Below are 12,033 nucleotides of genomic sequence, written 5' to 3' on the forward strand. Positions count from 1 at the left end.
CCCTCTATAAATAGTACTCCCCCGTGTCTCCCATTTCACTCATCACTGAACCCTAGCCCATTGCACAATGCCTCCAAAGACGCACCCACCGCCGGTGGAGGTGGACCCGCAGCTCGCGGAGATAGAGGAGTGGGAGGAGCTGCAGCAGCAGCTGCGGCAGGAGGCGGCAGCTAGGAGGGCAGCAGCGGATGAGGTGGACCCGTAGCTCGCAGAGATAGAGGAGTGGGAGGAGGCGGCGCTAGCGGCTACCATAGAAGCGTTTGAGAGGCAGAGTCTCCAGGAGCTGCATAAGCGGCTGCGTGTGGCGGATCTGGATAGTGAGGAGATGCATAAGCGTCGTCGTGAGGAGGAGCTGCGGCAGGAGGCGACAACCAGGAGGGCAGCAGCAGATGCGCGGAAGAACTAGTAGAAGTTGTTATTTTTGAATTTCAATAAAGCAGTGTTGTCGTTGTTTTAGTTTAAGTTTAGTTAACGTATCTTGTTAAATTTCAATAAAGTCGTTGTCGTTTTATCCCGGTTAATGGCTGGAACCGGTGCTAAAGACGGTTGATTAGTTTATATACCCCTTTTATCCCGGTTACTGGCTGGAACCGGTGATAAAGATGGTGGATTAGTTTATATATCCTTTTATCTCGGTTCCTCGCTGGAACCGGTGCTAAAGATGGGGGGGCTAAATCTGGGGGAGGCTTATCTGTTATTTGCCTTATCTGGGGTGGTTTCATCTGGGGGGAGGGGATTATCTGGAGGCACACACCGCTATATATAGCCCCCTCCGACCAATGTTACAGATACATATCACAACAAACGCTTCACAATATGAGCTCAAGGTACATGATAATAATTAATACATTATGATCGCTTCGACCGTAACCATGGAGTATCTTCAGCATTTAACGCGATGGTTGGATCAATGTTCACTGTGAAGGGCGGAATTTCAGCAAACTTATTATAATCTTCTGACATGTCTGTCTTGTCCTCGACTCCCACGATGGTTCTTTTCCCTGAAAGAACTATGTGACGCTTTGGCTCATCGGATGAGCTCGTTTCCTTATGTTTTCTTTTATTCGGTCTAGAGGACATGTCCTTCACATAGAAAACCTGAGCCACATCATTGGCTAGGACGAATGGTTCGTCTCTGTAACCAAGATTGTTGGTATCCACTGTTGTCATTCCGTACAGCTGGTCTACCTTTACCCCTTTTCCATCCAGCTTGAACCATTTGCACCGAAATAAAGGGACCTTAAAAGAAGGTCCATAGTCAAGTTCCCATATCTCCTCTATGTAACCATAATATGTGTCCTTTTTGCCACTGCTAGTGTTTGTTGCATCAATGCGGACACCACTGTTTTGGTTGGTGCTCTTTTTATCTTGGGCGAACGTGTAGAAGGTATTTCCATTTATCTCGTACCCCTGGAAAGTCACTATAGTCGAAGATGGTGACCCAGCCAACATGTACAACTGATCTACAATACTGTTGTTATTAATGAGATGTTCTCGGAGCCAACCGCCGAATGTCTGCATATGTTTATGCGTAATCCAGTCTTCGATCGCCCCAGATGTTACGAGCGCACAATATTCTTGTGATCAGTGATATACGGGGCCACCAAGGTGGAACTTTGTAGAACTGTGTAGTGTGCTTGAGTGAAAGAAATGCCGTCCTACATATCATTGATTTCCTTCCTAGCGTGCCTTTTCCACTTAGTCGCCCCTCATGTCGCGATTCAGGAACACCAATCGACTTAAGGTCAGGAATGAAGTCAACACAGAACTCGATGACCTCCTCTGTTCCATAGCCCTTGGAGATGCTTCCTTCGGCCTAGCACGGTTATGAACATATTTCTTTAAGACCCCCATGAACCTCTCGAAGGGGAACATATTGTGTAGAAAGACAGACCGAGGATGGCAATCTCTTCGACAAGGTGAACCAGGAGATGTGTCATAATATTGAAGAAAGATGGTGGAAACACCAACTCAAAGCTAACAAGACATTGCACCACATCCTTCAGAACCTTGGAAGACTAGCTGGATCGATTACCTTCTCGAGATATCGCATTAAGGAATGCACATAGCTTCACAATGGGTATTCGAACATTTTCCGGCGTAAGCCCCCTCGGTGCAACCGGAAGCAATGCGTCATAATAATGTGGCGGTCATGCGACTTCAGGTTACGGAATGTTTTCTTCTCCATATTTATAATTCCCTTTATATTGGAGGAGAAGCCAGACGGGACCTTGATACTCGTAAAGGACTTCAAAAAAGATATCCTTCTCTCGCTTTGGTAAGAGCGTAGTGGCGGGACTTAAGCGACTCCTGTATCCTTGTAATCCTGTTCTTGCTTGTCTTTTGGGACTTTCATACGATCTTGGTCCTCCCGTGCTTCGGTGTATCTTTTGTCTTCCCATACACGCCTAAGAAACCTAGCAGGTTCACGCAAAGATTCTTCGTCACGTGCATCACTAAGATTTAAGAGCGGACCTATAGGAATTTAAAATAGGGTAGATCACAAAATATAGATTTTTTCTTCCACATGTGTGCGTGTCCGTAACGTCGTCATTCGGAACAGATTGGCCGCCAGGACCCTTTCCAAAGATTACTTTTAGGTCCTTGACCATATCAAGTAAAGCATCACCGGTACGGAGTTCAAGCTTCACCCGGCGATCTGCCTCACCTCCGAAATGATTGCCTTTCTTTACGACGGGGTGCCTCTTTGGAAGAAATCGACGATGCCCCTGTACACAACCTTCTTACATTTATGGAAATAGGCACCTTCGGTCTCATCTAAACGGTGCGTGCATGCATTGTATCCCTTGTTTGTCTGTCTGAAAGGTTACTAAGAGCAGGCCAATCATTGATGGTCACGAAAAGCAACGCTCGTAGGTTAAATGACTCCTGTTTGTACTCATCCCATGCATGTACACCTGGTTTGCTCCACAACTGTAAGAGTTCTTCAAATAATGGCTGTAGGTACACATCAATGTCGTTGCCGGGTTGCTTTGGGCCTTGGATGAGCACGGCATCATAATGAACTTCCGCTTCATGCACAACCAAGGCGGAAGGTTATAGATACATAGAGTTACAGGCCAAGTGCTATAACTGCAGCTCTGCTCCCCAAAAGGATTCATTCCATCTGTACTTAGGCCAAACCTTAAGTTCCTCGCGTCATCTGCAAAATCCGGGAACTCTCTATCGATTGTCCTCCATGCGACCCATCGGCGGGGTGTCTCGGATCTCGTCTTTCTTACGGTCTTCTTTGTGCCATCGCAACAACCTGGCATGCTCTTTATTTACGAACAGACGTTTCAACCGTGGTATTATAGGAGCATACCACATAACCTTGGCAGGAACCCTCTTCCTAGGGGGCTCGCCCTCAACATCACCAGGGTCATCTCGCCTGATCTTATACCGAAGTGCAGTGCATACCGGACATTTTTCCAAATTTTCATACTCAGCGCGGTAGAGGATGCAGTCATTAATGCATGCATGTATCTTCAGCACCTCTAATCCTAGAGGGCAGAGAACCTTCTTTGCTTCGTACGTCTTGTCGGGCAATTCGTTATTCTTTGGAAACCTCCTCTTCATTATTTTCGAACTTCTCAAATGGCTTGTCACATATACCAGCCTCTGCCTTCCATTGCAGCAACTCCAGGGTGGCACCGAGCTTTGTGTTGCCATCTTCGCAATTTGGGTATAACTTCTTTTTGTGATCATCTAACATGCCCTTTAACTTTCGCTTCTCGTTTTCTGTTTCTGCATCTCTGTGTGCATCGGCGATGGCCCGACGAAGATCATCATCAACGGGCTCATCTGATGCCTCTTCATCTTGATCACCTCCTCCTGCATCTTCATCTTCATCATGCCCTGTTGCAGTATCACCGTAGTTAGGGTACATATCATCATCCTCTTCTTCTTCTTCGTCGTCTTCCATCATAACCCCTCTTTCTCCATGCTTGGTCCAACAATTATAGCTGGGCATGAAACCTTTCCAAAGCAGGTGTGAGTGAATGACTTGCCATTCAGGGTATTGCTTCAAGTTATGGCAATCAACACATGGACAACACATAAAACCATCCGCCTGTGGGTTTTCCTGAGCCACACGGATAAATTCTTCCAGGCCCGATCTGAACTCGGGTAGACGTCGGTCAACGTACATCCATTGTCGCCGGTTCTTCTACATCAAATAATTAATTAAGTTTATCAATAAACAATTACAAAACATCATAATATTTATAAATAGTGGAAATTAGCACCGTACAAATGAAAGGGTTAAGTTGTTGCTTAAACCTTGATCGAGGAGGAAAGAAAGAGGAGAAAGCTTAAGTGTCGCTCCGGCACCTCATCTCATTTTTGTTGGGTGTAAAATCAAGCGGCATCACTCTCTCACACATTTCATCGAGCACCTTATGTGCATGCCAAAGAGAAGCAACTTAGCACTCAACACACACACCTTTTCCTAGCAAAAATGAAGTGAGCTGGGCTGTTTGGCCGGTAGCTGAGCTGAAATAGGGCTGGGGACCTTTTAGCACCGGTTCGTGTTACGAACCGGTGCAAATGGTCTATCTTTTGCACCGGTTCGTAACACGAACCGGTGCTAAAATTCCTCGGCTGACACGTGCCTGGCGACGAACCTTTTGCACCGGTTTGTGTTACGAACCGGTGCAAAAGATAGATCATTTGCACCGGTTCGTAACACGAACCGGTGCAAAAGGTCCCTCGGCCGGCTGCTCCCCACGAACCGGTGCTAATGACCCCTTTTAGCACCGGTTCGTGCCAAATCCGGTGCAAATGACATTTGGGGCAAAAAACCAAAGCCCTTGTTTCTACTAGTGGATCTAGCACCTTCACCAAGACAGAGAGGGGCGTGTGGGTACATGAGTCGTCCATGCATGTGGTGTGCAACTAAGATGCCGTACATATGCGTACGTACCCGTGTCTCACTCAAAGCGGGTAACATGGCACACACCTCCGCAAGTCAAAACGGCAGCTAGAGCTTAGCCACTGCGATGCAATGGGAAGCTCGCGTATGGTATCGATCATTCGATCGTATCCCGCGTAGGATTCATGCACGTACGTACCGTAGTACGATAGATCCATCGATGGCGACGCCCGACGACATGAATAGCCAGTTAATCAATCAATCAATGTAACCAGCGCACGGCCGCGATCATTCCTTCTGCGCGTGTAGTAAACCACGTACGTACGTGTGGCGCACGTTCACATACAATGCAGCCTATGCAGGGAAACAACAGGCTGGTTGATCAGTTCTTTCAGCTACATTCGAGATGTTTTTTCTTCTTTAGTTCCAGTATCACTTTTTGAGTTTGAATAGAATTATGATTAACATTTTGTTATATAAAGAATGACTGCCAAAAAACTGTGAATATTTGTCCGACTGCTTTATTTCCGTCTCAGTTTGACTGCCCGGTTGATGCAGAGAGTTTTTGGTGTTTTGATCCAGTAGATTATCTGGTGGTGGCAAATTTGACGTGGTAGGTAATTCCTATGTTATGTTCTTTTGTGTGCCTGAACTTCTTGTGCGGCAACGTGAACTTTGTGGTTCGACAACCTAGCTTGCAAGGGGTGTGTATCCTCGGTCACATATAATAACCTATGCAGGGAACGACAGGCTGGTTGATCGGCTCTCTGCCAACTACATTCAAGATGTTTTTTTATTTACTTCCAAAAATATGATTTTTTAAATAGAAGTATGATTAACATCATGTTATATATAAAGTATGGTTGCCAACAAATTGCTTATATTTGTCTCACAGATTTATCTCTGTATTTGTTTGGGTACATGGTTGATCCAGATAGTTTGTGTTGTTTTGATCTAGTAGATCGTTGGCTCTCTATCTGGTGGTATCCATTGACATGGTAAGTAAATCTCATATTAGGTCATTTTGTGTTCCTAAACTTCTTATTCCACGGTACGACGAAGAATTTTTGGTTCCGTTGGGATGGATGACTCAATCATAGTCAAAACATTTGAGTTTAGTTCAGCTTATGTAGATTTGTTCATCTATGATTTTTTCCAGTGGAGTTTTGCATTAACACCGAGATGCAAAAGGTGGATCTAGAGATTTAGTTTAACTCTTAATTTTATAAAAAAAATATTGATCCCGAGTGCTTTGATTTCCTCGTTTGATTTAACTTGAATGGTTTACCAGTAAAGTCAGATTATTTACTATAAAAACGCTAGCCATATTCTTCGCTCGTGCAATTAAACAAATGTTACATTTTCAAAACTGTGCTTTGTGTCATTCAACTTCCACCCATATATTTTCTTCTGCAATACATATTCCATATTTTTCTCATTAAATTTTGCAAGAATCACTGTAGCCAGAGACAGAGCTAGGCCTGTTGTAGCACCGGCCTAGTAGCAACACTGCAACAAGCATGCATTGAACTTCAAGACTATAATCATGGAAATCCTATGTAATCAGCACCACTAAGCATGTATTAGCACCAGCCTTGGTCAGTGTCAAGCTCCGCCCCTAACTGTAGCATCCATTGTGCATGATGTTTTTGCCCCTCAACTTCAGAAAAATCGACCATTCAACTTCGAAAACAGGATAAAATTTCACCGTATTTACGTGACTTAAAACGATATTATGATAATGTTTGTCACACTTCAAAGACAAGGCAGCAATAAAATCAAATTAATTCATAATGCTAGTATAAAATAAGGGAAATTAAAATTGGATTTTTTAAAAATAGTTAGTTTACAAGTATTAGGAAAATATTTTAAAAGCTATTTTTTTAGCATTCATAATAAATCTTCATATGTGTTCATATATTCTGTGAGTTTTCTCTATCTTTTAATTATTTTTCCTTTAAATTTTTTATTTGCAAAGTTAGCACTTTTTTTATAAAATTCCAAAAAAGGACTTTCATGATTTCCCTAAGTTTCTTGTTTTCTAGATTTCACCGTTCTTAATGCATTTTCCATTTTCAAGTATTTAATTTTCATGCATATTAAGTTAGTAAAGAATTCGTTGATATACCATGCAACGATGTGTACGAAAATACTACCACATTATCAATCAGACCACTTTGAATCAGGTAAGGAACTTAATTATCCGTTTTTTAGTTCTGGGGAGTCAAAATTGCCTGGTATTGAGTTCAGAGATTGCACTCGGACTATATAGTTCAGAGACAAAATTTATTCTATTTTATCTGAACTGTTTACAACGGATAAAAATGATAAATTTTTGCATGCTTTTACCTGTGTGGTAATTAATTACTATCGTACGTACTCATGTACTAATTGTGTGCAGCTAGCTGCTACTGTATATTTTACAGTGTATGTACCTATATATGGGGAATGCATCTGTGGGCGTAGGGTCGGTGGATCCCTACCTGTTTGTTTTTCACCGTCTGCTGATTTAACTCGAGCTCATCATGAGGACCGTGAGTGCAGTGAGAAACATACATGGCAGCAGGCACATAGGCATTGTACACAAGGGCCCTGGCTGTACACGATACGGTAAAAAAATGGCAGAGGAAGTGTATATCGATCTGGTCCAGAACTTGTCAGTTTTCTGAAAAGAGACAGAACGGTTAAGACTCGATCTGCGTGTGCTGTGCCTCCTTGAAACTGCTCTGTGTTGAGTTTTCATGTACACAAGGCCATCCATAGCAGTGATCAGATCAGGGTACTGGTACTGCTTCTCACCTTCGTCTACTAAATATATACAGCACCATGTGTCCATGTGTGTGGAACTCTGGATGGATATGTGAAAAAGCAAGCTAGCTTGTTGCAACAAGTGCAAATCTTTCAAAAGAAAAACACATGTACAATGGTCAAGTGAAACTGAATTTTGAAGCAAAGTTATTGATTAGGTTTTGTAATGAAGTTAGAGTGCCCATTTAGTCGACCCAAAAGTATTCCTCTAAGCAAGCTTTCTTACCCTTTTTATTAGTTGTAAGGATTATAATTATTGTTTCTTAGTGCGAAAATATTCTTTGGTTGTCACTATACTAACCAGCAAGGCACACCCATATCGAGTTGAACAACAGATCGAAGCATTTTACTCAAAGTCATCAGTGTTACTGACGAAGTACGCACATATGACTATTATAAATCATTGCCTGGAATGCTTGTTGAGCTGTGAACAAGGGCGAAAGTCTACATATTAGGTTTTTTCTATTCATGGACTCATTCATTGCCTATAATCAAGTAATTGGCGTTAATTGCAATTATATGAGGTGTTGTGCATGTTTGTTGTTAACGTGTTAAAACTTGTACTATCCACGAGAAATTCAACATTGCCAACCATATGAACAATGCAAAGGACTATGAATCTATGAGCTAAACCGTGCTTTCGTGACACATTATTGCATTTTATATGTAGAACTTTATGTAGGCATGGATCTGTGTACCGTAATACCGTATTGTGCATTTGCACCTCCAGACATATATATCCTAGGACATAGACAGTTTAATAGTGAAAATAATAACCCATGATTCACATAGTAATGTAATCTGCGTTTGTAATATTTTTTTAATCTTTTGCAATATCTGAGAATATGCTTTGTTCTGTGAAGGATATTGTATTGGGAATATTCGATAATATTGAGAGAGCCACAGCGCGTTATTTATCGCTGAAGCAAGTTTATAGGGAATATTCGGAAAAAGACTTTTCCATGAATAAATCAAGATGAACAAATGGCTATCTCATTTTCGCACAAGGGTCTAAAATCTGCAATACTATTTTGCATTGAGTTGATTTCAGCTTTTGTGTGTGAACAAAGGAGAACGGGAGCGTAGCTTGTTGGGAAGCAAAAAAACAAACCCGAGGAAGCTAAGCTCTGCCCTACAGAAGGCTAACTTGTCAACACCACCAGCTGTATGCCCCCTGCCAGCCAGCCTAGTCTGCAAGTGTCGTTTGTGCACACATGGATCAGAAAAGATCAGATCACGAGTAGTAGTCTTTGTTTAGTCCTCCATCCGGCTCTGCTTGTCTCCAACTTTTGGTACACCAGTATAGATGTTTCATGAAAAACGGTTAACTGAACAAATAAAAAGATGTAGTCTTTGTTTAGTCCTCCATCAGGAAGTTCGGGTTTGCGGTTGCAGGGGAGCGGGAGAAATCCCTGCCGACCCTGCCGACATGTTCGACACTTGCGAGGTGGCGTCTGCGGGCGCCGCCATTCCTCCTTTGAGGGTGCCATGGTACCCAATGTCTCCACGTCTCCCGAATGCCATGGGAAACTCTAGGTTCAGCTCGTTCGTTCGGGAAGCAACGACACAGTGGCGTCACACTCCTTGTAGGTGTTGCCTCAACGTTCAACAGTCCGAAGCTTTGGATTTGCTAGTGTCGGAAGTTCTAGAGGGCGCGATGCACCATATTCATGGCGTTGTGGAGGCCAATCCCTTATTCAGTTCCGGTGTGGCTTCTCCCACTTGCCAAGGCTAGGACCCCTCTCTTGACCTACCTTCTCTTCTAGGCATTTGAGGTGTGAGGTTGTCGGAGCAGTCGTATGTAGTGGTGGTCTTCGATGCTTCATCGTTAGCGACACGGTCATTGAAACTTGGTGCTCGGTGTCCTCGCCCTTTTGGCTGGATGCTTGGCAGGGAGGGGCGAGCAGGGCTGGAGATGGTCTGACTGTGTTTGTTGCTGTCGAATGTTGTTGATCTAGTGATGTTGTGTGTTGTGTTGCCGCGCATCGACGCGTGCTGCTATCATTGTCCTTGCCTTGCTAGGTGCTGTGTTGTGTTGCCCTCCCTTGGCGGGTGTTGCTATAGTTGTCCTGGCTTTGCCAGGGATTTTACGGTTTGCAAACCTGGTTTCCCTAATAAACCGAGCCAAAAATTTCTTATTTTGATCAATGAACTGCAGCGATGTCTACCATTTCGTAAAAAAAAGAAGGGAAATTTTTCTACAGGACATCGTTATTTTCCGGCGTTTGCTGAAACACACCGTCCGATGATGTTTTTGCCAGGTACCATTACAATTTTGTGACACATTTGCTAGAACACATCACCTAGCTTAAAATGGAAAGTTTTGCCCTTTGTCTTCGAAACCAATCATCACAGTCAAAAGTGCAAAACTTTCCGTTTTTAGCCAGGTGGTGTGTTCTGGCAAATATGACACATAATTGTAATGGTACCTGGCAAAGACACAATTGGGCGGTGTGTTTTGGCAAACGCCACAAAATAACGATGTCCTGTAGCAAATTTTCCCAAAAAAGAAGGAGATGTTGTCCCAAATGCATACACAAATATATACTCCTATAAGAACAAGTTAGGATTAATTACACTAATTTCATTTCTATACACAAGCAATTGAAGAAGAACACTGATTCTTTTTTTCGATAAAGGGAATATATTAATATCAAAAGATACCAATTACACCCAGCCTCTTCAACAATGCAACACCCTAATGGCAGTACGGATGCACACAGGCAAAATAGATAAAAGAAAAGTTCCGCTATAGTATCCCAGACCTAGCAACAATAATACATCCACTCCCTAGACACACCTGAAATACAGACTCTCCAAAAGCGACGGCTCCAAGAAGGGAATAGTGCACCAGCGCCTTCGTCGCTCGATCAAAGATCTTAGGTTTTCACCCAGAAGATAGTCTCCTCTTTCAAAACAATGCCTCCAACAAGGTCATTGCCAGGTGATGGTGCTCCAGTGATGGCGCCAGGCAATCTTGGTGGAGGTTGTTGTGGAAGCGGTTGGGAAACCCCAAGAGGAAGGTGTGATAAGCATAGCATCATGTTTTCCCTCAGTAAGAAACCAAGGTTTAATCGACCAGTAGGAGAAATACGTGACTTCTAAAGGTGTGTTGCTAGCTGACTAGTGGCAGAGCGCACTACCGGCGTCAGCAACAACGTGGAACCTACACACAACACAACCACAATACTTTGCCTCAACTTACGGCGAGGTTGTCAATCTCACCGGTTTGCTGAACACAAAGGATTAGACATATCGAGTGGAAAATATATTTGATGTAATTAAAGAGAACATAGCTTTGCAGTAAGTAGAGAGTAGGATTGCAGTGGATGAATTTATCAGTGTAAAGGAAAGGATCGAGATCCACAGTTCACTAGAGGTGTCTCCCCATAAAGATAAATAGCAATGTGTGTCAAGTAAACAATAGATTTACTGTTGGATAAAATATTGTTGTTTTCTCCCTAGTAGCAATAACACATCTACTATCTTAGAAGTTATTGTCACTCTCCCAGAAAACTAGAGGCATGAACATACTATCGAGCATAAATACCCCCCTCTTGGAGTTACAAGCATCTACTTGGCCAGAGTATCTACTAGCAACGGAGAGCATGCAAGATCGCAAATAACATATGACATGAATATATAATCGACCTCAACATAGTATACAATATTCATCGAATCCCAGGAAACACAACATGTAGCATTACATAAGGATGGTCTTGATCATGTTAGGCAGCTCACAAGATCTAAACATGAGGCACAAATTGGAGAATACAACCATCTAGCTATTGCTATGGACCAATAGTTTAGGGATGAACTACTAACGCATCACTTCGGAGGCGGGCATGGCGATGTAGATGCCTCCGGTGATGATTTCCCCCTCCGATAGGGTGCTGGGAAGAGATTCAGAACCCTCCCGAGATGGGTTCTGCAATGGCGACCGCAACGGAAATTTTCGTGGATGGAGGCTCGGGTATTCAGGGTTTTCCCGAGATCGTGATTAAATAGGTGGAGGGGCGATGTCGGTGGAGGCCAGGGTGGCCCACACCACCCCTAGGCGTGGGCCAGGGTCAGGCCGCGCCTAGGGCTGACGTGGCCGTGCTGTTACCCCCCTTCGACTCCCCTTTGGACTCTGTCTTTGTTATGGTAAAATATTGACTTCGGCTTTTGTTTCGTCTAATTCCGAGAATATTTCATGTACAACTTTTCTGAAATACAAAAACAGCAAAAAACAGGGAACTGGCACTGTGACATCTTGTTAATATGTTAGTGCCGGAAAATGTATAAAAGTGGAACGAAGCATGAACAAAACATATATAAATTGGTGTAAAACAAGCATGGAGCATCAAAAA

Source organism: Lolium perenne, chromosome 7, assembly GCF_019359855.2.
Source record: "Lolium perenne isolate Kyuss_39 chromosome 7, Kyuss_2.0, whole genome shotgun sequence".
Classification (NCBI taxonomy): Eukaryota; Viridiplantae; Streptophyta; class Magnoliopsida; order Poales; family Poaceae; genus Lolium; species Lolium perenne.